The sequence below is a fragment of the Mobula hypostoma genome, chromosome 4, assembly GCF_963921235.1.
Source record: "Mobula hypostoma chromosome 4, sMobHyp1.1, whole genome shotgun sequence".
Classification (NCBI taxonomy): Eukaryota; Metazoa; Chordata; class Chondrichthyes; order Myliobatiformes; family Myliobatidae; genus Mobula; species Mobula hypostoma.
This window is the reverse complement of record NC_086100.1, coordinates 40,543,115-40,557,266: the sequence shown is the minus strand read 5'-3', so window position 1 is coordinate 40,557,266 and position 14,152 is coordinate 40,543,115. Positions and strand designations below refer to the sequence as shown.

Genomic DNA, 14,152 nt, shown 5'->3' with positions numbered 1-14,152 from the left:
GGTTCAGGAATTACTGTAATCCTATGGGAATATTGAGAAAATAGGAATTCGAATCCCACAGTTTCTGAAGAATTTGAATTCACATAATTTTAAAAACTATAACCAATGGTCCACATTGAATTCCGGATGTGTTTGGTTAATCCAAACAGCTAAATGCAACTCAGGATTTGCTTTCAAGCATATTTCAAAATAATGGCTTGGCAACCAACTTGTTTGGATCAAAAGTAATTAAGGTCAATGGGGGAAAACCTTTGTTTTGTGCATTGCAGTGGCTCATGAACTGCTTGGGCAATTCAGATGGGCTATAAAGGTGCCCTTGCGTTTGACACACATTCTCTAAATGATTTTTAAAAACTGAATTTTTATAGTAGCTTGCGTTATTTAGCAAAGTGGACAGCAAGCTTGGAGCAACACACATAAAAGTTGCTGGTGAATGCAGCAGGCCAGGCAGCAAGCTTTGGACTTGGGCAAGTACATCAAGCAAAATTTCTTTACCCTTTAATCTGTTTTTTAAAATCTTTAAAGGAAATTTGAAGAAACTATTTGCCACTACCAAATTTTACAAGATATACCTATGTCATATTGTTTTCACACTGTTTCAACATACTAATGAAATATCTTGCAAGGTAACCAGGGGTTATTAAATCTCTAAGACCTCCCCATCCTAACAGGTCTGGTGATTGATTTCTGAGCTAAAATTGCTGCATCAAAACTTATTTCAAATTAGTTTTTTTTACCTCCTTCCACAAGTTGGCAGAAACTAGCCTAGAGCACACTGCAATGAAAAGTATACCTCTTAAATTTACTGGAAAATGAGACTAGCTTGCTAAAATTAATTAATTTAAAAACAGCAATGTGACAGTCCTGTACAAGTTGAGCTTCTGCACAATTTGAAACTTTCAATAGTAACTTCCACCCCATATCACTTCAAATACATTAAAAACATGGAATTTAGATGGCACAGTCAAGTGTGCAAAGTAATTCATCAATTACAACTATACAATATTTAATTGGTTTTGTTCAATTTTGCTGACCCAACTAGTCACAATGCCTCGAGATCAAAGCACCTGATTGTGTATTCCCTCTGACTCTAGCAGGAACATCAAGAGATACGTCTCTCTGACACCAATGATGCAATTTGACTCAGTATCACATACAGTATCCCAGTTATTTTTCCAGATTTTAAAATATATACTACAGCACAAAAGCTCCAATAAGTTCTCAAGATGTTTCACTTTTATCTCTACACAACTTGAGAAATGCCAAAAAACAAGGCCAAGGTTAGTTTATAACTCCATCTGTTTCCCAAGCCCAGACAAACTTCAAGAAAATCAGTATGAATAACCAATTAAACTGGGATTATTATTAAGTTATTCAGTTTCCCTTTCATTCTACACCCTCCTAAAGGCCTTTTCAAATTACACATCAAGGTGTCCTTCCCTAATCTACAAGAAAAAAAACTTTATAATACAAATCATTAAGATACACAAGCGTTTATTGGGATAAATTTGATGTTTATACCCACCAAAACCTTCATGCATAGGAAATAACCTGCTTTTCTAAAACACATTTGACATTTTGCTCCAAGATCCCAACCATTTTACAGTACAAGGCCCCATAAATGAACGAATAATTAACATTGTTTAACATTGTTTTCAGTTGGATTAAGGCTAGCCGCAGCTCCTTGTTCCAAATTATGCGGGCGAGGTACAAATTTATTTTAGGGCCTCAACTTAATGAATCTCCAACAGAGCTGCACTCATACAATGTTATCTCTAATCCAGAGTTTAAACTTGAAACATACAACCTAGTGCATGCAGTGAAATATTTTAAAAAACTAAAATCAAAGTTTCCCACAGGTTTTCCAATCTCTCTAATAGTGCAATATGCCAAAATATGTTGAGATTTTTTTTGGATTCACTGCACTTACAAAAGATTACCTCATTCATATCATAGATAACTCCAAGAGAGGTGTGATCAAATGACCATGTACCCCAAGAGATTGTTTCCATGTTTTCCAATGGCAATAACAAATTAAAGGCAATTCACCTTTTTTTTTACACTGTAAAATATTTTCCAATCTATAATTAATAAGAGCATTTCCCAAGGAAGCTCGAAATGGTTCAGCAACCAGAAATTATCACAGGCCAGCAACTTCAAAACATCTAACTAGAAATAATTAAAGCAATGGGGACATTTAACTTAAACACTAGCCTAAGATCATCAATCAAGGGCCCAGATACAAGGATATCAATATCAATTTACAAAAATAAATTAAGCTGAAGTGACAAGAGAGAAAATTCTCAAATTGAAAGTTCCCAAGTTTTGTGGGAAGTAAAACAAAACATATATGCAATCTACTCCCCGGACAAGATAATTTACCATTGAAAAAGTCTAAAGTTGGGTGGAGTTCAACTGTTACTGCATAGAATTTGCAGCAAATTGCCTGGTGAAACTGGTTCCTTTTCCACAGATGCTGTCCGACCTTCTAAGTACTTAATGCATTTTTTTTTCTTTCCGTCTCCAACATTTACAGCTTATTTTTAATTTGTTACTACTAAAAGCTGTATTAGCGTGCTAAGCTGCTAAAGGCAACAATTAATTAACTGATTTCTTGAATTAAAACAGGAACTTTTCTACCTGAAATGGGACCGTGTAGATGAATACCTCGGAGTGATCCTGAAGTAGAATGGGAGACTACAAGTAAGAACCTGACACTGAGCACAACAGATCTCAGATTAAGAAATTAAGTTAAACGAACAAACTATACTATGGAAAGCAAAGAGGAGCTTGTGGGACAGAATTCTTTTCAGTGGCGAAAGCAAATTATCTTGAGGTGGTGACTACATTGATACTCCATTGATTGCAACTCAAGATAATAAGTCATTCCTAGAAAAAAAAATATACTTTCATCTGACTGATTAGTCAGAAACATGCCTCCATACAATCATTTCACCCAGGCTGCATGAAAAAGATTTACCACACATGAATACTCAGAAACTCCACGTGTAAGTGCACCTGCACAAAAGAGTGTACTATAGGCAATGTTGGATTTACCCACACTGCACTGGAGTCAAATTTTTGATTAAATATACATGTATTACATTTAAATAAATAATATTTATAAACAAGATTTAAATTCTTAGTGATACAACCAAGACTTACATCAGATAATTCAAAAACGGATCAGCTGGGCCAAGCATGTTGCCTATAACAGTGGTCCCCAACCACCGGGCAGCAAAGCATGTTCTACCGGGCCACAAGTAAACGATATGATTTGGCAATATGAAACGATATGAGTCAGCTGCACCTTTCCTCATTGCCCTGTCACGAATTTCTGAGGCTGTCCCCTTTGGTCTTAGACTCTCCCAACACAGGAAACATCCTCTCCACATCTCCCAACATAGGAACCATCCGCTCCACATCCACTGTATCAAGGCCTCTCACCATATGATAGTTTTCAATGAGGTAATCTATTTTTCTGAACTCCACTTAATGTCGACTCAGAGCCATCGAACACTCTTCATATGACAAGCCATTCAACCTTAGAATCATTTTCATGCACCTCCTTTGAACTCTCTCGTTTCAGCACATCTGTTCTAAGATAAAGGGGCCCAAACCTGCTCACAATACTCCAAGTAAGGCCTCACCAGTACTTTATAGCATCTCAACATCACATCCTTGCTTTTAAATTCTAGTCCTCTTGAAATGAATGCTAGCATTGCATTTCGCTTCGTCACCACTGATTCAACCTAAAAATTAACTTTTAGAGAATCCTGCACAAGGACTCCCACATTCCTTTGCACCTCAGTCTTTTGTATTTTTTCTCCACTTAGAAAATAGTCTCATTTCTTCTACCAAAGTTCATGACCACACACTTCCCAACTGTATTCCATTTGCCATTTCTTTACCCACTCCCCTAATCCAAATCCTTCTGTAGCCTCTCTACTTCAAAACTACCTTTCTTCATCTCTGCAAACTTAGCAACAAAGCCATTAACTCCATCATCCAAATCACTGACATATAACGTAAAAAGAATCGGTCCCAATGCAGACCCCCTGTAGAACACCAATAGTCACCAGCAGCCAGCTGGAAAAGGCTCCCTTTATTCCCACTCTTTGCCTCCTGTCAATCAGCCACTGCTTTATACATGCTAGAATCTTTCCTATAATAGCATGGGGTCATAGCTGGTTACGCAGCCTCATGTGTGCCACCTTGTCAAAGGCCTTCTGAAACTCCAAGTACACAATATCAACCAGTTCTTTTTAATCTATTCTGCTTGTTATTTCTTCAAAGAATTCAAACAGATTTGGCAGGCAAGATATTCCCTTAAGGAAACCACGCTGACTATGAGTGCCTCCATCATTAATAATGAGATCTCATCATTAATAATCAACATCTTCCCAACCACTGTCAGACTAACTGGCCTATAGTTTATTTTTTCTGCCCCTCCCTTCTTCAAGAGTGGAGTGACTTTGCAATTTTGCAGTCCTTTGGAACCATGCCAGAATCTACTGATTCTTTAAAGACCAATCTTGAAAGATCATTACTAATGCTTCTGTGATCTCTTTAGCCACCTCTTTCAGAACTCTGGGTGGTACACCATATGGTACCTTCAGACTTCTCAGTTTCCCAAGAACCTGCTCTCTAGTTGCGATAACGTCACATACAGTACTTCATGTCCCCTGACACCTGGAACATCCACCATACCGGTAGTATCTTCCACAATGAAGACTGATGCAAAATACTTATTTAGTTTGTCCGCCATTTCGTTGTCCCCCATTACTACTTCTCCAGCATTGTTTTCAACTCCTTTGAAATGACCATGCTTATTCATAAACCACAACAGTCAATTAACAATGCTTTCAGAATTCTGGTCCAATCTGCCAATGACAATATAACATGTTATAATAACTTGCAGTTATTTTAGGTTTTGATTCTATTGTTCTGAACATAATATCTAGTTTTCAAGATTGAATATTCATCAGAAAATGTTAAATTATCTGTTTACTTACTACACAAGTCACTTGTTTCTGAAAAACAATTCAGATTGGAGTTTAAATTCACTTGAAAGTTCAACAAGTAACATGAAATTGACCAGAACATCCATGCACCCTAAATTTTGTATTTTTTGGAAGTAAAAGTTTCTGGGTGAGAAATCCTTTCTGGGCCAGATCTTACTGGTACAACCATACAGAACCACTGCTATGGGTAAACGTTCTCACACGTCTCAGGATCACCAGCTTCCATAAAATCACCTCTCGTTTCTCAATGCTAGCAAGCTCAAATCCACGTAGTGAAGTACTAGTGATGCACCCTCCTTAAATAAGGAGATCAAAATTGTGTCTTGGGTATGGTCTTAGAAACCTGTCAAGTTGTAGCAACATCTCACTCATGAACTCTGTCACCTCACAATAAAGAATGCATTCCACTTGACTACTCAATTTACTGTAGCTGCATGTAATTTCTTACACAAGGTCACAAAGAACAGACTCAACACCAAAAAATAGATAATGTTACACCAACTGAACATTTTTTTTTGAAATAGTTAACTTATTACCAATTTTTGCCCCATTCATTTAACGCAAGTATGAATTTTAATTACTGTACCAGAGTTATATCAGCAGCAGACTCGGTTTTTATATCCAATTCCTTAACACAGGTTCCAATGACTGAGGTTTCAGCAACACACACGTGGACAGGTGCACCTTACCAACATGAAAATGACTCACTGACCCCTAAGCTTTGTTTTCAGTAATGCTTAGAGTGCTCTGTAATGACAAATACAGGTCCACAATCCCTTATCTGAAATCCTTGGGGCCAGTTGCATTTTGGAATTCAGAATTTTTCGGATTTCAGACCCCCCCCCCCCAATACCAAAAAATACTTATGCTCAAGTCCCTTATTTAACCTGCCTCAGTGCAGTGGACTTTAGGACCCGGCAGCCCACCAAACCTAAGCACATCCTCCTGTATACTTTAAATCATCTCTAGTTTACTTATAATACCTAATACAGTGTAAATGCTATGTAAATAATTGTTATACTGTATTGTTGAGGGAATAATGACAAGAAGAAATTTTATTTCCAACAAAAACATTTAGTAAAACATGAAAATATAAGCTTCAAATGAACCGAATCAAACACATGGTAAATGGCTTATTGGAATAAATGTAGAATGTCACTATCACTATAAAACTTCAGTAACTTGTCTGTTTACTTAAATCATACACAGTGGTAGTTCCAACACTATTTTCTTCAGTAAGACGCCGCACAGACACACCACGATCAAGTTTCTGCAATAACTCCACTTTCTGCATTATTGATAATGATAGATGCTTCCTTCTCTTTTTCTCATTGTTACCCATAGGGGTATCTGCAGCTCTTTTTGACATTTTCACAGTGAAATTAAACACAAAGTCAACAGCGAACACAAAATATCAGCGAGCAGCAAATGCATGTATGACCAGTACGAGTGCTGAGCCACAACTGACTTAGCGGCCTCTGCTAGTGCTGCCACATCACAGCTGAGTGACGTCAGCTGTTGGCGAAAAAAACTTCAGTTTTCGGAGCTTTTTGGATTTCAGAATTTCGGATAAAGGAATGTGTACCACTTATTTCTAAAATCCTAAAGTGCAAGTTACCAGTTCTCGATGATTAGTTACCCCTTGATCTTTACCTATTTTCTAGTGCCATCAATTATTTTAACCTCATCATTTTTACCGCTTTGCTATATTATTTTGGTATGCTTTTAGTGTTTTCATTTTTGCAATGCCACCTTTACATCCTCTTATTGTTTTATCTTGGTCAGTTCATATTCATTCTATTTTATTCCTCTATCAATTATTATTCATCTTCTTTAGGTTCTTATGCAATAATATAAACCTAGAGGTTGAACATTATTGAATCAACTTCCAGTTTTTACAAACAGTTCAAGAAATGCCACATTTATACTGTATTCACTTTTTAAAAACTAACAATTTTCCTCATATTTTAACCATTCTTCTATACTTTAAGGCACAACAGAAAACATTGTCAAATCATTCTACTTTAGACAATCTTTCCACCTTTCAAAGCCTTAGCAACTTTTTAAAAACATATTCCAGACTTAAATATCAAACTGGACTGCTGTTTTATAAAGGTCTGGCATAACTCATTCATCTACTAATGGAGCCAAGGATCCTCCAACTTCAAAAACAAATTTGGGTACAATAGTCTTTTAAGACAGTGGTCCCCAATCTCCAGGCTGCAAAGAATGCAACGGTGGCCAGATGCACCCAACACATCTTTGAGAAAAAAGCTGAAATAAACAAGCTAATTAATTAGGTGCCGCTCGGCACATAAATGTCGGCCCAGATCAGAGGCGAAGCAATCAGCCGACATTTACATGCCGGGCAACACCTAATTAATTAGCTTGTTTATTTCAGCTTTTTTCTTAAAGATGTGCTGGGTGCGTCCTGGCTACCACTGCACCCCTCCATATTTCGCAGCAATGTATCGGTCCGCAGCCTGGAGGTTGGGGACCACTGTTTTAAGAGCCTCTTAGATAGGTACGTGGTGCCTAGAAAAATAGAGGGCTATGCACTAGGAAATTCTAGGCAGTTTCTAGAGTAGGTTAATGGTTGGCACAACTGTAATGCGCTGTAAATTTCTATGCTCTATCTCCTGACCTTCATATCTCAGTTCATACTGTCTCTTCATTCTTATTCCTAAAATGCATCAGTTTACACTTGCTTGCAATAAATCTCATTTGCCATGTCTAACCAATGTCTTCTTGAAGACCTCTTATTGCTGATTACATTTAAAGTACTGTAAAATCTGCTACTTTGAAATTGCTTATGCTCACTTTTGCAAGTGACAAGCTGTGGACATAGTGTCCAATTCAAGAGATCAGGAATGCATTACCAACTTTACCAATGAAATGATTTGCCATCTATCGAGTCATTCTCAGCAAATTAACAGAATATGGTTTACCACAAAGGGGACAGTACACAGTGTACGATCAAGAGCAAGTTCTTTCTGCATGAAACGAAGTACTACTACTGGCAGCGAATGAATTAAAAAAAAATAAGTTCGAAGGTAGAAACTAAAAGCAATTTTAAAACCACTAACACAAAATCTGCAGATGCTGGAAATCCAAGCAACTCACACAAAATGCACCCACGGAAAAGAGTAAACAGTCAACATTTCGGGCTAGAAGACCCTTCACTAGCTTTTTGCATGTTGCAGCAATCTTAAGAGACTAATGAATGTGGCTATGTGATTGAAATCAGCAGGGCTATAAGAGATTTTATAAACACTTACTCACACTTAAGGTTTATAGAGCTAATGAATGAAGCATTTGGTTGAGACAGTGTTAGCCAGGATGGTCTCCTGCAGGTAAAGAATAGAGAGGGTGGGAGGGAAGCAATGACGTGCAGTCGAAACCTACAGCAGCAAGAGAAAGTTTGTGAACCCTTTGCAATTACCTGGTTTTCTGCACTAATTACTCATAAAATGTGGTTTGATCTTCACTCAAGTCACAATAATAGACAAACACAATCTGCCTAAACTAATAACACACAAACAATTGCGTTTTTCAAGTCTTTATTGAACACATTGTTTAATTATTCACAATCCAGGCTGGAAAGAAGTATGTATTTAATAACTGATAGAACCTCCTTTAGCAGCAATAACCTCCACCATATATCTCCTGTTGCTGCACAACGGGGAGGAAGAATTTTCAGTTCAGCAATATTTCTGGGATACCTTGCATGAACAGCACTCTTCAAGCCATGCCATAGCATCTCAACTGGGTTAAGGTCTGGACTTAGCCGTTCCCAAACTCAAATTTTCTACTTTTTAAACCATTCTGTTGCTGATTTATTCTTGTGTTTTAGATCATTGTCTTGTTACATTATCCAACTTCTATTACGCTTCAGGTGACAGACCACTACCCTAATATTCTCCTGTAAAATGTCTTGATAAAATTTTGAATTAATTGTTCCCTCAATGATTGCAAGCTGCCCAGGCCCTTGTAAACGTAGCTTTGCTGGATCAAATAATGACAGCACAAAAAGATCGTTACTTATCTTTTCACCCGTTTATTTCTTCAAGCTCAGCCGGCGAGTGAACTTAGACCCGACATCAGGGAGAGACTCTTTCTCATCTCCCCAGTGGTTGTACAAGTTCCCTGCCCAATGTCAGAATTGTCAGAAGTTATAAGGCCACTGATACAAAAGAACAATCAGTTTGATAACCATTCCGGCCAGGTCAATGGACTATTGATACAGAGAACAATCAGTTTGATAACTATTCCCGTCAAGTCAATGGACTTGATACAAAAGTACAATCAATTTGTTAGACACTCCAGCCACCTTAATTAAAGAAAACAATGTCCTACCTGGTTTGCTGGAGCCACAACTTAATTACAAAGATAAGAACATCCATTAAGTTTATGCTTTAATTAAGAAAGGAATGTTCTCTCTAATTTCCATCAGGTACTGCTTTTTGTCAAAATCAAAAGGTATGAAAAGCCCAGACACATCTATGTGGCTCTGGGCGAACTTTAATCATCTTGCTCCAAAGAAGACAGCTGTGAGACATTATTCAAACACGCTGCAGTCACAGACATAGTACTGAATCCATTGTTTACAGGAATCTGAAAATCCCCCGTTCCCTTAAACTTTATCACCCTTAGGCAACAAAGCAGCCCAAAACCACGATGCTCCTTCCACTATGTTTCACAGTTGGGATGAGGTTTTGGTGTTGGTCTGCAGTGCCCTTCTTCCTCCAAATATAGCAATGTGCATTTCTGCCTAAAAGTTCAACTTTTGTCTCATTTGTCCACAGAACATTGTTCCAGAAGTGTTGTAGAACATCCAGGTGATCTTTTGTAAATTTGAGACATGCAGTAATTTTTTTTTTAAAAAAGAAAGCAATTGTTTCCTCCGTGGTGTCCTTCCATGAACATCATTCTTGTTCAGCGTTTTCAGTATTGATGAGTACAATTGTCTGTGCGTTAATTAGCTTAGTCAGATTGCGTTTGTGTTTGCAGATTGCGATTTAAGATGAAGATCAGACCACACTTCTGAGTAATTACTGCAGAAAACCAGGTAATTGCAAAGGTTTCACAAAATTTTTCTGACAACTGTACATTTGTAACTATATAGTCTTCACTATCCAGCTTGAGTAACTGCCTCACTCACTCAGTACTCATTCCTATCAACAATTCCATCAGAATTGTATTCTTGCTTACTGCACATAGAAGACCACAGCCAACAGTGGGAGATTGAGCAATCCACTATATTAAAATTTCATACAGTAACTCATCTAAATCTGCAAAAACTCAAAACGATCATCATCACATACCACAAAACCGGCCCTAAGATATCACAGTCGATATGCTACTTAAGACTGTGAATAATTTCATATCAGCACCAAATATTCCCAGATTGCACTGGCATATTGCAAGTACACCCTACTTCCCCATATTTTGTATATGAAGACAGTCTGCCAGAAGTTGGGAATCCAAGAGTTTAAAAGTGATCTTCCTACTACTTAATGTGTGAATTCACTTCTGTGCTGTCACGTGACAACAGATGTGACTACCTTGGATAGCGTAGACTTAAAACTGTCATAAATGTCCTTTGGAAAATACAGTAAAAAGGAACAATTTCCCCACATCCAATGATCAAGATGATAAAGTTAACATATTTGGATGCAAATTAAGGAAAGATCAGCAATACTGCTCAGTAGAACTGATATTCTCACTTAAATGGTACTGTCTGAGCTTGTATATTAAACAATGTTAATGGAAGAATGCCAGCATTTTTTATTGAAGTTCAGCAACTTCAATATCAAAGTAAATTTGCACTTTCACTACACATTATGCCAGTAACTTTCCCATTTTTCAAAGATGACTTTCAGTAGTCATTTTTAGAATTAGAATTAAAACAAATTTCAGACAAGCTTCAACTATAGCCACTAGATGGAGCACTTTACAGACCCATAACAAAATTTGCAAGAGTTGGCAGTTTACTAACAGGTATTTGGAGTACAACTTACGACATCCCATACCCCAAATTAAATCACATTCATATAGAAAATAAATAGCTGCAAAAAGAAAAACTTCTCTGCCACATGAAATTTAAGGACAATCCACCTCAAATCAGATGCAACTTCTCATTTGAAAAAGTTTGAAATTGCAACCAGCACATTCATACCTTTAATAAGCAAAACTGAAAGAGTCAAGCTCATTTTCAAGCTTGAAGATATGCAAATCCTCAATTTTTCAACAAATTTTGTACTACCCAGTGGATGCTGTACAATCACTGTTGCCCAACTGTAGTACTTGTATAATTAAGGGTACTCCATTTTGTTGCATGTGTCACAATTATGGAAGGCAGCACCAAAACTCACTAAGACAATACTACACGAAAGACTTCAACAATACAGAGAAGTTAAAGTAGATTAAACAATTAATCACTACAATGGTCACCGGATGCCAGAAATTAAGATATTCAAAGTTGCACAGAATTGGGGTGATTTTTTTGCCAGTTACATTTTCTCTTCAAGCAGATCACTAATACAGGTTTGCGCAATCTAATGAATCTAAAGGAATCTTCTCAAAAGGTACACACATAAAAATTGCAGGTGAACGCAGCAGACCAGGCAGCATCTATAGGAAAAGGTACAGTTGACATTTCGGGCCGAGACCCTTCATCAGGACTCAACAAAGGGTTTTGGCCCGAAACGTCAGCTGTACCTCTTCCTATAGATACTGCCTGGCCTGCTGCATTCACCAGCAATTTTTATGTGTGTTGCTTGAAATTCCAGCATCTGCAGATACCCTCATGTTTGCGTTCTCAAAAGGTAATTTATCTAGAATGCAACATCAAGGAAGTGCTAACAGGAGGTTCCAGAAAAACATTCAAGAGCAGCTGGACACTTACTAAAAGTATTCATTGTACAGCTAAGAGGAAATTAAAACTGGGCTTGGAACTAAACTAGCCAACTGTTTCAAAGATAGAATAAATATCTAGTTCTACAAGAGTCTATACTGTAATATGGGAATGAACTGACTTGAGATCAGTGATTTGTATTGCTTATCATTTATAAAATCTCAGAGCCTAAAAAAGCCCACTTTTAAAAGCATTAGCTCAAAGTTCAGAACAATTCTTAGTTCAGAAACAATGTTTAGTTTGAGAACATCAATTTCATAATGCTAGTTCTTTGCTGTCAACTCAGCTTCAGATATTATTGGACCTTTAACTCAAAAAGTGCTGAATAAGGGAACTTGTTTATTGGACAAAAACTAAACCTTGTACATTAATCATGGGTGTGTAGGTTACATCCAATTCATATTCATTAACATGTAATAGACTAAATTAAACTTGTTCTTTGGCACTTTGACTAAATTTAACGAAGAAACTTAGCAACCGTGCTGCTAATATTAGAACTTCATAAAGTTTACTTTTAAACACTAACTACATCTTGCCAACCATGATTGTATCACATAACCTGTTAGCAAACGACAGACCTTTTACATTAGCCCAAATAGCTGACTGGCAAATCAAAGAAACTCAACTATTACTTATTATAGACATTAAATACATTTCTTAATAACCCCATGAAAGAAATGAAGTGTCAAATGTAAAACATCAAGATAAATATTTGTTGAAACTTTGGCCAGTGTGAAAACTTATGCTACTGTAATGCTAGCCAACAAATCAAGATGTGTTTTACAGATGGCTTGTTTCAATCTTGCCATCTTTCCAAAAATTCACTGCGTACCAGACCAAAGTAATCAATAACAGCTGTACAGATGCACCTAACCTTTTTAAATAAAGCACTGCACGCATTTAGTAATACTTAGTCACCCATCTGTATTTTTAGATTGCCACATTAAGAAAATGCAGGTGTCAATCATTTCAGAGTTTACCTCACTGCAGAGTATTTAATACTGTAATCTTTAAATCATTTAAATACACAGATTATTTCTGACAAAATAAGGCCACATTAAATCATTTCCCTACAAATTTCAGACATTGTTTCATCACTGAGACCATTTCAGAGTACCTAGGCTACTTTTCAAAACAACCATCCTCAAAATTACTAATATCATCTTCAAAAACAATGCAGATTACACACAGGAAAATGTCAATAATATACTAAAACTGTATCATTGCTCACATATGGTGCTCAAACATTAGACCTTACTTAGCCTGTTACTGCAGTGCAGAGGCCCAAAATTGTAATGACACCAAAACCACACCCACAACCAGGAAACAGCACCATAAGCCCATGTAGAACTTGCTGATAAAGGTAGCAGGCTTCCTATACACATGCAGAGTGATTTACCACACTTCCATTCATTCCATTTTACAATACAAGAACTGCACTTTGGGCCTACCAACATACAGGCATTATTTCCTTATGCAAGATTATGCATCAAACCAAGAAAAACATTACTTTTGTGAAAAATGAAGTGAGTATTCCTTCAACATTGACAGCCATAACATCAACTTCGTTCTTATGACTCTCACTTTAACTATATTCCAGTAAATTTAACGTTGTGCCAGTGTCAAATTGACACCAAATATACTTATAATTCGTCAAGCCAAATTCAGACAGAATTAGCCCAGACATTTGTCACTGACTAGGGGTGGGGGTGGTTACCTTCACATTATTTCAAATCACAATGTGATGCTACTGCAAAGTAGTAATTAAGCAAAATAATTTTGAGAGCAGTATATTACTATCATGATATTTATGGACAATAATTACTTCAATGTGAAGTTTCAACATCTTCTCACTTCACTACCTCCCCAGGTCCCCATTATAACTTGAAAAATGAACCATAAATCTGTTTTGTTTAAAAGAAAACAAGTTCACAATGTTCAAGGATTTAATATAAACTCTACCAACAAATTACTCGAATGTGTTCCAAGCAATGCAGCATTGCGCCACTGCTCAAGGTTGCCACTACTTGCCCCATTGCTCGCTAAACATATTTCCCAAAGATGGTCAAAACTTTATTAGACTTCCGTTTTAAAACCAAGCCCCCCCAAAAAATGATCACATGGTTAGCTTTTCATTTGGTGCTGCATCCATTTCTATATATAGATAAAGACGAAGTCAGAGTCTCTCATTTAATATCAGCAGTTGAGTGTG

The 14,152-nt window shown here is 37.0% G+C and overlaps 1 protein-coding gene across 5 annotated transcripts in view; it reads right to left on the bottom strand.

The window, feature by feature from the left end:
* Nucleotides 1–14,152, bottom strand: part of eif4g1a (eukaryotic translation initiation factor 4 gamma, 1a) — a 96,589-nt gene that overhangs the window by 81,244 nt on the left and 1,193 nt on the right. The gene's annotated exons all lie outside the window — the stretch shown is intronic.